General features: G+C 59.5%; 1 non-coding gene across 1 annotated transcript; it reads left to right on the top strand.

Annotated features, from left to right (window-relative positions):
• Positions 1-11,188: 11,188 nt before the first annotated feature.
• Positions 11,189-11,307, top strand: LOC131865196 (5S ribosomal RNA). The gene has a single exon (XR_009363925.1). It is a non-coding gene; the product is annotated as a 5S ribosomal RNA (ribosomal RNA).
• The last annotated feature ends 1,844 nt before the right edge of the window (positions 11,308-13,151 follow it).

Here is a 13,151-nt window from a genome sequence, read left to right as displayed (position 1 = left end):
GGATGTAGCAGAGATAGCAATCGGGGTGTGTGATGCAGAAGAGATAGCAATCGAGGTGTGCGGTGGGAAGGGCCCAGCAGCCAGAATGCATGAAGCGACGGATGAAGCAGTGATGACAACCGGGCTGTGAGGAGAGGAGGGATGCAGCCAAGAAAGCAATCAGGGCTCGAGGCAAGGGATGCATCAAGGATAGCAATCATGTTGTGAGGCGAGATTCCAAAGGCTAAACGTGAGAGGCTGCAGGGTCGACTCAGAGAGGTCTATGCATGTGAGAGGCTGAAAGCAAGGTCGACTCGGAGCGGTCTATGCATCAGGCGCGCTTGGGGCGACTACCAGTGCCAACCCCTTATCCCGCGACGCGTCCGACAAAGAGAACGTTCCAAGGCGGCAGAGGAGGTTACCAGCCGAAGGATGCAGTAGCAATAACAGGTATAGTTCCGCGGCGGCCGAGAAGACTCACCGCATAGGAATCGGGATGCGAGGCGAGGGATGCGGCGGGAAGGCCCCGACGGCTAAACGGAAGAGGCTGCAGGGCCGCCTCGGAATGGTCCAAGCATCGGATGCGATTGGGACGACTACCAGTGCCAACCCCTTATCCCGCGATGCGTCCGATACACAGATAGTTCCAAGGCGGCCGAGGAGCCTCACCGCATATCAATCGGGGTGCGAGGCGAGGGATGGGGCGGGAAGGCCCCAACGGCTAGACGGAAGAGGCTTCAGGGCCACCTCGGAATGGTCCAAGCATCGGACGCGCTTGGGGCGACTGCCAGTGCCAACCCCTTATCCCGCGATGCGTCCGATACACAGATGGTTCCAAGGCGGCCGAGGAGCCTCACCGCATAGCAATCGGGGGTGCGAGGCGAGGGATGGGGCGGGAAGGCCCCAACGGCTAGACGGAAGAGGCTTCAGGGCCGCCTAGGAATGGTCCAAGCATCGGACACGCTTGGGGCGACTACCAGTGACAGCCCCCTATCCCGCGATGCGTCCGATACGAAGATGGTTCCAAGGCGGCCGAGGAGCCTCACCGCATAGCAATCGGGGTGCGAGGTGGGGGATGCGGCGAGATGGCCCCAACGGCTAGACGGAAGAGGCCACAGGGCCGCGTCGGAATAGTCCAAGCATCGGACGCGCTTGGGGCGACTACCAGTGACAACCCCTTATCCCGCGATGCGTCCGATACGAAGATAGTTCCAAGGCGGCCGAGGAGCCTCACCGCATAGCAATCGGGGTGCGAGGTGGGGGATGCGGCGAGATGGCCCCAACGGCTAGACGGAAGAGGCTGCAGGGCCGCCTCGGAATAGTCCAAGCATCGGACGCGCTTGGGGCCACTACCAGTGACAACCCCTTATCCCGCGATGCGTCCGATACGAAGATAGTTCCAAGGCGGCCGAAGAGCCTCACCGCATAGCAATCGGGGTGCGAGGTGGGGGATGCGGCGAGATGGCCCCAACGGCTAGACGGAAGAGGCCACAGGGCCGCCTCGGAATAGTCCAAGCATCGGACGCGCTTGGGGCGACTACCAGTGACAACCCCTTATCCCGCGATGCGTCCGATACGAAGATAGTTCCCAGGCGGCCGAGGAGCCTCACCGCATAGCAATCGGGGTGCGAGGCGAGGGATGCGGCGAGATGGCCCCAAAGGCTAGACGGAAGAGGCTGCAGGGCTGCCTCGGAATAGTCCAAGCATCGGACGCGCTTGGGGCGACTACCACTGCCAACCCCTTATCCCGCGATGCGTCCGATACACAGATAGTTCCGAGGCGGCCGAGGAGGTGGGGGATGCAGCGAGATGGCCCCAACGGCTAGACGGAAGAGGCTGCAGGGCCGCCTCGGAATAGTCCAAGCATCGGACGCGCTTGGGGCGACTACCAGTGACAACCCCTTATCCCGCGATGCGTCCGATACACAGATAGTTCCGAGGCGGCCAAGGAGCCTCACCGCATAGCAATCGTGGTGCGAGGTGGGGGATGCGGCGAGATGGCCCCAACGGCTAGACGGAAGAGGCTGCAGGGCCGCCTCGGAATGGTCCAAGCATCGGATGCGCTTGGGGCGACTACCACTGCCAACCCCTTATCCCGCGATGCGTCCGATACACAGATAGTTCCAAGGCGGCCGAGGAGCCTCACAGCATAGCAATCGGGGTGCGAGGCGAGGGATGCGGCGAGAAAGCCCCAACGGCTAGAGGGAAGAGGCTTCAGGTCCGCCTCGGAATGGTCCAAGCATCGGACGCGCTTGGGGCGACTACCAGTGACAACCCCTTATCCCGCGACGCGTCCGATACACAGATAGTTCCAAGGCGGCCGAGGAGCCTCACCGCATAGCAATCGGGGTGCGAGGCGAGGGATGCGGCGAGAAGGACCCAACGGCTAGACGGAAGAGGCTTCGGGGCCGCCTCGGAATGGTCCAAGCATCGGACGCGCTTGGGGCGACTACCAGTGACAACCCCTTATCCCGCGACGCGTCCGATACACAGATAGTTCCAAGGCGGCCGAGGAGCCTCACCGCATAGCAATCGGGGTGCGAGGCGAGGGATGCGGCGAGAAGGACCCAACGGCTACACGGAAGAGGCTTCGGGGCCGCCTCGGAATGGTCCAAGCATCGGACGCGCTTGGGGCGACTACCAGTGACAACCCCTTATCCCGCGACGCGTCCGATACACAGATAGTTCCAAGGCGGCCGAGGAGCCTCACCGCATAGCAATCGGGGTGCGAGGCGAGGGATGCGGCGAGAAGGACCCAACGGCTAGACGGAAGAGGCTTCGGGTCCGCCTCGGAATGGTCCAAGCATCGGACGCGCTTGGGGCGACTACCAGTGACAACCCCTTATCCCGCGACGCGTCCGATACACAGATAGTTCCGAGGCGGCCGAGGAGCCTCACCGCATAGCAATCGGGGTGCGAGGCGAGGGATGCGGCGAGAAGGACCCAACGGCTAGACGGAAGAGGCTTCGGGTCCGCCTCGGAATGGTCCAAGCATCGGACGCGCTTGGGGCGACTACCAGTGACAACCCCTTATCCCGCGACGCGTCCGATACACAGATAGTTCCAAGGCGGCCGAGGAGCCTCACCGCATAGCAATCGGGGTGCGAGGCGAGGGATGCGGCGAGAAGGACCCAACGGCTAGACGGAAGAGGCTTCGGGTCCGCCTCGGAATGGTCCAAGCATCGGACGCGCTTGGGGCGACTACCAGTGACAACCCCTTATCCCGCGACGCGTCCGATACACAGATAGTTCCGAGGCGGCCGAGGAGCCTCACCGCATAGCAATCGGGGTGCGAGGCGAAGGATGCGGCGAGAAGGACCCAACGGCTAGACGGAAGAGGCTTCGGGTCCGCCTCGGAATGGTCCAAGCATCGGACGCGCTTGGGGCGACTACCAGTGACAACCCCTTATCCCGCGACGCGTCCGATACACAGATAGTTCCGAGGCGGCCGAGGAGCCTCACCGCATAGCAATCGGGGTGCGAGGCGAGGGATGCGGCGAGAAGGACCCAACGGCTAGACGGAAGAGGCTTCAGGGCCGCCTCGGAATGGTCCAAGCATCGGACGCGCTTGGGGCGACTACCAATGACAACCCCTTATCCCGCGACGCGTCCGATACACAGATAGTTCCGAGGCGGCCGAGGAGCCTCACCGCATAGCAATCGGGGTGCGAGGCGAGGGATGCGGCGAGAAGGACCCAACGGCTAGACGGAAGAGGCTTCAGGGCCGCCTCGGAATGGTCCAAGCATCGGACGCGCTTGGGGCGACTACCAGTGACAACCCCTTATCCCGCGACGCGTCCGATACACAGATAGTTCCGAGGCGGCCGAGGAGCCTCACCGCATAGCAATCGGGGTGCGAGGCGAGGGATGCGGCGAGAAGGACCCAACGGCTAGACGGAAGAGGCTTCAGGGCCGCCTCGGAATGGTCCAAGCATCGGACGCGCTTGGGGCGACTACCGTTGCCAACCCCTTATCCCGCGATGCGTCTGATACACAGATAGTTCCGAGGCGGCCGAGGAGCCTCACCGCATAGCAATCGGGTTGCGAGGCAGATTATTGGGAAGGGAACCCCCTGGGATGCGGCTCAAGCAGTGCCCAAAGGGACTGGAATGCGGAATCACATCGAGAGACCCAAATGCTATACGAGGGCTCAAATCGAATTATCGATTTGGCCACGACATGGACGCATCGGAACGACTACCTTTGCCGAACCACTCGCAATTGCATCCATACCGAAACCAATAGACATTTCCGTTAGAGCCCTCGCATAGCATTCGGGAATCTCGCATGCCCCTCTAAATCGACCAATGCTGGCGCTCAATGAAAATCCGAGCGCTACCACCGTTCGAGCGCCAGCATTGGTCGAGTTAGAGGGGCACGGGGGAGAATGCTCCAGTCAACACCTCCCCTATATAAGTTATTTGTCCGATTCTCGCACAACCGTAGTCTGCCTCGTCGAATCAAACAACGGTCCCAGATTCCGACTTCCGTTCCGTAGAGACCCAAAAGCTAGATGGAGGCTCGCAAGAAAGAGAGTCGGCGCATAGCAATCGGGTTTCTCGAACGTTTAGGGACCGAGCTCACTTGCGGATAGGGCAAAATCCGCCAAGCAACCCAAAAGCTAGACGGGGGCTCGAATCGAATCGCCTAGGCGGCCACAACAACGACGTGTTGGATCGACTACCAGTGCCAAACCATTCAGCAAGACTAGTCTGTGTCGAGGCCGGATAGAGATTCTCAGAGAGCGCCCGCATAGCATTTAGGAGACCTGCCGCGTCCCTCACACTCGACAAATGGTGGTGCACGTTTATAAATCCGAGCGATCCCAACCCTTTCAAGCACCAACATCGGTCGAGATAGAGGGGCACGGAGGGGGCTGCGTGAGACAACACAGTCCCCTATATAAGTTATTTGTCCGATTCTCACACATCCGAAGAATGGTCATCAAATCGGACAACAGCCCAAACTTCCGACTTCCGTCCCAGAAAGCCCAAGAGCTATCTAAAACGTTCATGGCCGGAACTCGATCGCGGCTATACCAGTCCGCCAAGCAACCCAAAAGCTAGACTGGAGCTCTAGTCGAATCACCTCTGTGGCCATTGCAAGGACGTGTTGGAGCGACTACCATTGCCGAACCATTCCGCAGGTCGAGTCCATACCAAGGCCGCATAGAGATTCACGATGAGCTCCTGCATAGCAATCAGGAGACTTGCCGTGTCCATCACAATCGATAAATCCTGGTGCAAGATTTTTGCATCCGAGCGCTCCAACCAGTCGAGCACCAGCATCAATCGACATAAACGGGCACGGGGGGAGGATGCTCGAGAACACTACCTCCCCTATATAAGTTATTTGTCCGATTCTCAAGCAGCCGAAGTCTGGTCATCGAATCGGGTCAAAGACCACAACTTCCGACTTTACCCACAATGCAAGTCATCGAATCGAACATCGGCCCCCGAGTCGGACTCCATGCGTATGTCAGGTCATCGGACCCAAATTCCGCCTTCCTGCGCATGGCGGGCCATCAATATCAACTCGGTCATCGGACCCAAACTCCGCCTTTTTGCGTATGGCACGCCTTCAAATCGGTCATCGGACCCAAATTCCGCCTTCCTGTGCATGGCGGGCCATCAACATCAACTCGGTCATCGGACCCAAATTCCGCCTTTCTGCGCATGGCACGCCATCAACTCGGTCATCGGACCCAAATTCCGCCTTCCTGCGCATGGCAGGTCATCGGACACAAATTCAGACCTCGCCAATATGCCTACGTATCGAATCGGTCATCGGACCCAACTTCCGACTTCATCCATACTGTAGGGTCTTTGAGGTTGGCGCGGTGCGCTCAACCCAGGGAGTCGACCCATCGAAGCATACACCTCCCCTATATAAGCTATTTGTCCGATTCCCACACCTGTGTAGTTTGCACCTCTGACCAGGACATCGACCCCAACTTCCGAACTCGACTGCAACGACGGCACCAGCGCCTTGGTGCGCACCTTGCGACGCACAGTCCCAACATTCGCCTTCCTGCACATGGCAGGTCATCGGACCCAAATTCCGACCTCGCGAGTATGCCTACATATCGAATCGGTCATCGGACCCAACTTCCGACTTCATCCATACCGTAGGGTCTTTGAGGTTGGCGCGGTGCGCTCAACCCGGGGAGTCGACCCAACGAAGCATACACCTCCCCTATATAAGCTATTTGTCCGATTCCCACACCTGTGTAGTTTGCACCTCCGATCAAGACATCGACCCCAACTTCCGAACTCGCCTCCAACGACCGAACCAGCGCCTTGGTGCGCACCTTGCAACGCACAGTGCCAACATTCGCCTTCCTGCACGTGGCAGGTCATCGGACCCAAATTCCGACCTCGCGAGTATGCCTACATATCGAATCGGTCATCGGACCCAACTTCCGACTTCATCCATACCGTAGGGTCTTTGAGGTTGGCGCGGTGCGCTCAACCCGGGGAGTCGACCCAACGAAGCATACACCTCCCCTATATAAGCTATTTGTCCGATTCCCACACCTGTGTAGCTTGCACCTCCGATCAGGACATCGACCCCAACTTCCGAACTCGACTAAAAAGACCGCACCAGCGCCTTGGTGTGCACCTTGCAACGCACAGTGTCAACATTCGCCTTCCTGCACATGGCAGGTCATCGGACCCAAATTCCGACCTCATGAGCATACCTACTAATCGAATTGGTCATCGGACCCAACTTCCGACTTCATCCATACCGTAGGGTCTTTGAGGTTGGCGCGGTGCGCTCAACCTGGGGAGTCGACCCATCGAAGCATACACCTCCCCTATATAAGCTATTTGTCCGATTCCGACACCTGTGTAGTTTGCACCTCCGCTCAGGACATCGACCCCAACTTCCGAACTCGCCTGCAACGACCGAACCAGCGCCTTGGTGCGCACCAAAAGTGCGCACTTTTGGAGGGCACTTTTGTGCGCTCCAAAGGTGCGCACTTTTGGAGGGCACTTTTCTGCGCTCCAAAGGTGCGCACTTTTGGAGGGCACTTTTCTGCGCTCCAAAGGTGCGCACTTTTGGAGGGCACTTTTTGGAGGGCACTTTTCTGCGCTCCAAAGGTGCGCACTTTTGGAGGGCACTTTTTGGAGGGCACTTTTCTGCGCTCCAAAGGTGCGCACTTTTGGAGGGCACTTTTCTGCGCTCCAAAGGTGCGCACTTTTGGAGGGCACTTTTTGGAGGGCACTTTTCTGCGCTCCAAAGGTGCGCACTTTTGGAGGGCACTTTTCTGCGCTCCAAAGGTGCGCACTTTTGGAGGGCACTTTTTGGAGGGCACTTTTCTGCGCTCCAAAGGTGCGCACTTTTGGAGGGCACTTTTCTGCGCTCCAAAGGTGCGCACTTTTGGAGGGCACTTTTTGGAGGGCACTTTTCTGCGCTCCAAAGGTGCGCACTTTTGGAGGGCACTTTTGTGCACTCCAAAGGTGCGCACTTTTGGAGGGCACTTTTCCTGTGCTCCAAAGGTGCACACCTAGGTGAGCACCTTCGACCACACCTTGTAGCACACCAAACTCTGACTTTCGACTTCATCCGCAATGCAGGGTCTTTGAGGTTGGCGCAATGCGCACAACCAGGGGAGTCGACCCATCAAACCCAACACCTCCCCTATATAAGCTATTTGTCTGATTCTCATACATGCGTAGCCTGCAGGAGCAATTAGGACATCGACCCCAACTTTCGGCTTCTAAACGAAAACAAGGTCTTTGAGGTTGGTGTAATGCGAACAACTAGGGGAGTCAACCCATCAAACCCAACACCTCCCCTATATAAGCTATTTGTCTGATTCTCATACATGTGTAGTCTACAGGAGCAATTAGGACATCGACCCCAACTTTTGACTTCTTAACGAAAACAAGGTCTTTGAGGTTGACGTAATGCGCACAACCAGGGGAGTCGACCCATCAAACCCAACACCTCCCCTATATAAGCTATTTGTCCGATTCTCATACATGTGTAGCCTGCAGGAGCCATTAGGACATTGACCCCAACTTTTGACTTCTTAACGAAAACAAGGTCTTTGAGGTTGGCGTAATGCGCACAACCAAGGGAGTTGACCCATCAAACCCAACACCTCCCCTATATAAGCTATTTGTCTGATTCTCATACATGTGTAGCCTGCAACAACGATTAGGACATCCACCCCAACTTCTGAATTCGTCTGCGTTGACCGCACCAAAGGTGCACGCCTTGGTGCTCACCAAAATCCGACTTCCGACTTCTTCTGCTATGCGGGGTCTTTGAGGTTGGCGCAGTGCGCACAACCAGGGGAGTCAACCCACCGAATGCAACACCTCCCCTATATAAGCTATTTGTCTGATTCTCATACATGCGTAGACTGCAGCAATGATTAGGACATCCACCCCAACTTTTGACTTCTTAAACAAGACAGGGTCTTTGAAGTTGGTGCAGTGCACACAACCAGGGGAGTCGACCCATCAAACGCAACACCTCCCCTATATAAAGCTATTTGTCCGATTCTCATACGTGTAGTCTGCAGCAGCGATTAGGACATCGACCCCAACTTCCGAATTCGTTTGCATTGACCGCACCAAAGGTGCACGCCTTGGTGTGCACCCTGGAGTGCACTTTGGTGCTCACCTCGGTGCACACTTTGGTGTGCACCTCGGTGTGCACCAAAGGTGCGCACCTTGGAGCGCACCAAAGGTGTACACTTTGGAGCGCACCACATAGGGTCTTTGAGAGGTTGGCGCAGTGCGCACACCAAGGTGGGTGTTGAGGTGCGTGCCGAGGTGGGTGGGTGCTAGGGTGCGCTCCATGGTGGGTGCCAGGGTGGGTGCGTGCTAGGGTGGATTCCAAAGAGGGTCATAGGGTGGGTGCCAAGGTGGGTTGGTGATATAGTGGGTTCAAAGGTGGGTACTAGGGTGGGTTCCAAGGTGGGTCACAAGTTGGGTGCCAGGATGCGTGGGTGTTAGGTTGGGTGCCAAGGTGGGCTCCTGCGTGGGTGGGTGCTAGGGTGGGTTTCAAGGTGGACGCGAGGGCGGGTGCCAAGGTGGGTAACAAGTTGGGTGTTAGGATGGGTGAGTGCTAGAGTGGGTGCCAAGGTGGGTGGGTGCTAAGGTGGATGCCAAGGTGGTTCACAGGGTGGGTGGGTTCTAGGGTGAGTTCCAAGGTGGGTCACAGGTTCAGTGCTAGGGTGGGTGTCAAGGCGGGTGTCGAGGTGCCTGGGTGCTAGGGTGTGGATGCCAATGTGGGTCATAGGGTGGGTACTAGGGTGGGCTGCAATGTGGGTGCCAAGGTGGGTAACATGCTCGGTGGGTTCTAAATTGGGTGCCAGGGTGGGTGTGCACCCACCTTGCCCGAGGTGGGTGCCAAGGTGCCAGTGTGGGTGGGTGCTAAGGTGGATGCCAAGGTGGGTGAGAAGGTGGGTGATAGGTTGAGTGGTAGGATGGGTGGGTGCCAAGATGGGTCACAGGGTGGGTGCAAGGGTGGGTAGGTGCTAGGGTTGGTGTCAGGGTGGGTGGGTGCTAGGTTGGGTTCCAAGGTGGGTGCGAGGGTGAGTGTCAAGGTGGGTCACAGGTTAGGTGCTAGGATGGGTGAGTGCTAGGGTGCAAAGGTGCCAGGGTGGGTGCTAGGATGGGTCGATGCTAGGGTGAGTGGCAAGGTGGGTCCACAAGTGTCAAGGTGGGTGCCGAGGTGGGTGCCAAGTCGGCGACTGCTATGGTGGATGCCAAGGTGGGTCACGGGGTGGGTGCCAAGTTGCTAGGTTGGGTTCCAAGGTGGGTGCCAACGTGGGTGCTAGGGTGCGTGGGTTAAAGGGTGTGTCACAACGTGGGTGCCAGGATGGGTGCGCACCCACACTGGCCAAGACGGGTGCGGGTGCAAGGTTGGGTTCCAAGCCCGGTCACAGGCTGGGTGCTAGGATGGGTGGGTGCCAAGGTGGGCACCAGGGTGGGTGCACCCACCCTGGCCAAGGTGGGTCACGGGGTGGGTCCTAGGGTGGGTAACGGGGTGGGTACTAAGGTGCGTGCCAAGGTGGGTCATAGGGTGGGTGCCAAGGTGGGCACCAGGGTGGGTGTGCACCAACCCTAGCCAGGGTAGGTCACGGGGTGGTTGTCGGGGTGGGCGTCAAGGAGCCAAGGTGGGTGGCAAGTAGCCAAGTTGCGTGCCAAGGTGGGTGTCGGGGTGGGTGCCAAGGATCCAAGGTGGGTGCCAAGGAACCAAGGTGGGTGTCTGGGTGGGTGCCGAGGTGGGAGCCAGGGTGGGTCCCAAGGTGAGTGCAAAGGTGGGTGCCAGGGTCAAGGTGAGTGCCAATGTGGGTTCCAAGGTGCCAGGGTCAGGGTGAGTGCCAATGTGGGTTCAAAGGTGCTAAGTTGGGTGCGAGGTTGGGTGCGAGGGTGGGTGGGTGCCAAGGTGTGCTAGGTGGAAGCCCGGGTGGGTCGGCATCCCATGGGTGTCGAGTTGGGTGCCTGATGGGTGCTTCTTGTCAAGTTTTAGTCGTCGGGACTCATTTCGAGCCTTAGAGGTCGTTTCTTGTCCGGTTGCCCTGTCTTCGACCTGGGAACCCAATTTTGGTCCTCGGGTCCCATTTTTTTTTGTCTCGCATCCCACTTTTGGCCTGTGGCCTTTTCGGGGTCGATTCTCGTTTTGGGCATCAGAGCATGTTTCTTCTCCTAAAACCCAATATTTGTTTATTAAGTCTCGGAACACATTTTTGTTCTCGTGGACCCATCATGGGTCTTGGAACGCATTTGTGGTCCTTGGGTCCCATTTTGCATCCCGAAACTTGTGTTTTGGTGCTTGATCCCTATTTTGGGTGCCCACCTTGCACCAAGTGCGCACCCGGGGCAAACCGAGCGCCTTGGTGCACCAGGGCAAGATCGAGCGTGCACCCGAGGCGCCCCGAACATGCACCAAGGTGCACTCGGCCCACATGTGAGCGCAGGTCGTTGCGCCCGAGGTGGTGTGTGGGCACCGCGTTGCAGACGGGACACTGCACGCACACGACGCCCCCTCCAGGTGCACGCACGTAGGCCGGGCCGGGTGCACACCCGACGCCCTAGCAAGGTGCGCGCACCCGGGCAGGGCTCACACTTGGCGAACGGGGCGCACTTCGCGAGGGAGGGTGTGCACCTCGACGGGGGTGGGTGGCCGGGGTGGATTCGCACGTGGGTCGCGGTTTGCTAAGTACACACTGCGACAAGCTCATAACGGGTGCGATCATACCAGCGTTAGTGCACCGGATCCCATCAGAACTCCGCAGTTAAGCGCGCTTGGGCCGGAGTAGTACTGGGATGGGTGACCTCCCGGGAAGTCCCGGTGTTGCACCCTTTTTTAGTTTTTCGCCGGGCGTCGCAATGCTATTTGAATAAACCTTTTGCCCGTTTGCGTTCTCGTCGGGGCCGGGCCGGGCCGGGGTGCGCTGCCCGCACTACCGCGCGCGCGGGGGGCGACACCGAGCGCGCACCCGAGGCGCCCCGAGCACACAGGCCACGGTGCAACCCGGGCGTTGTGCGCGCACCCCGGTGCGCCCGAGGTGCTGCGCGCGCACCCAGGTGAAATCGGTGTGCACCTCGGCCAGTGCGCGCTCGGTCGAGTCGCGCACGTTGGCCAAGGTGCACGGTGATGTTTCTTACTCTAAGGTTCCGCACCAGACGCCCGGGACAGGTGAGCGAAGCTGGGCGGGGCCGGGTGCGCGGCCGGGGCAGGTGCACGCAGCTGGAGAGAGCTTTGGAGCACACTTCGGAGCGCACCAATGATGCGCTCCATTCAAAAGTTTCCTGAAAAGGCAAAAAAAGTTGAGATTATAGAATTTCCCACTTGAGAGATTGTAAAAAAAAAAAATTTAAAATGAAGGAAACGCGGGTGCCAAGGTGTGCGCAGCCCAGCCAAGGTGTGCGCACCAAGGCGCCCACCCTGGCGAAGGTGCACGCAAGGTGCGCACCCGAGGCAAACCGGACAATTAACCCAACTTTCGACTTCGCGCGCACCTTGGAGCGCACTTCGGAGCGCTCCTTGGTGCGCACCAATCTTGGGCACCTCGGAGTGCACCATGGCGCCCACCAAGGTGCGCACCCGGGGCAAACCGAGCTCCGACTTCGTGCGCACCTTGGAGCGCACGAAAGGTGCGCACCATGGCGCCCACCAAGGTGCGCAGCCCAGCCAAGGCGTGCGCATCAAGGTGCGCACCCTGGCGAAGGTGCGCACCCGGGGCAAACCGAGCTCCGACTTCGTGCGCACCTTGGAGCGCACAAAAGGTGCGCAACCCAGCCAAGGTGTGCGCACCCCGGTCAAACCGAGCTCCGAATCGTGCGCACCAGAGGTGCACGCCATCGTGCGCACCTTGGAGCACACTTCGGAGCCCTCCTTGGTGCGCGCCGATGTTGCGCACCTCGGAGCGCACCCGGGGAAAACAATGCAATTAACCCGACTTTCGACTTCGTGGGCACCTCGGAGCGCTCTCGGGTTCGCACCTCGGAGCACACCGAGGTGCGCACCTTTGATGCGCTGCCTTCACCAATTTCCAGAAAAGGCAAGAAAACATTGAGAAGGTGTGCGCACCGAGGTGCCCACCCTGGCGAAGGTGCACGCGAGGTGCGCACCCGGGGCAAACCGGGCTCCGACTTCGTGCACGCCGCACCTTGGAGCACACTTCGGAGCGCTCCTTGGTGCGCACCAGGGCGCGCAACCCAGCCGAGGTGCCCACCCCGGCGAAGGTGCACGCGAGGTGCGCACCCGGGGCAAACCGGGCTCCGACTTCGTGCACGCCATGGTGCCCACCGCGGCGAAGGTGCACGCGAGGTGCGCACCCGGGGCAAACCGGGCTCCGACTTCGTGCACGCCGCACCTTGGAGCACACTTCGGAGCGCTCCTTGGTGCGCACCATGGTGCCCACCAGGGCGCGCAACCCCGCCGAAGGTGCACGCGAGGTGCGCACCCGGGGCAAACCGGGCTCCGACTTCATGCACGCCGCACCTTGGAGCACACTTCGGAGCGCTCCTTGGTGCGCACCATGGTGCCCACCAGGGCGCGCAACCCCGCCGAAGGTGCACGCGAGGTGCGCACCCGGGGCAAACCGGGCTCCGACTTCGTGCACGCCATGGTGCGCACCGCGGCGAAGGTGCGCACCCGGGGCAAACCGGGCTCCGACTTCGTGCACGCCGCACCTTGGAGCA

This window comes from Cryptomeria japonica, unplaced genomic scaffold, assembly GCF_030272615.1.
Source record: "Cryptomeria japonica unplaced genomic scaffold, Sugi_1.0 HiC_scaffold_104, whole genome shotgun sequence".
NCBI classification, from domain to species: domain Eukaryota; kingdom Viridiplantae; phylum Streptophyta; class Pinopsida; order Cupressales; family Cupressaceae; genus Cryptomeria; species Cryptomeria japonica.
This window is presented reverse-complemented; position numbering and strand designations above follow the sequence as displayed.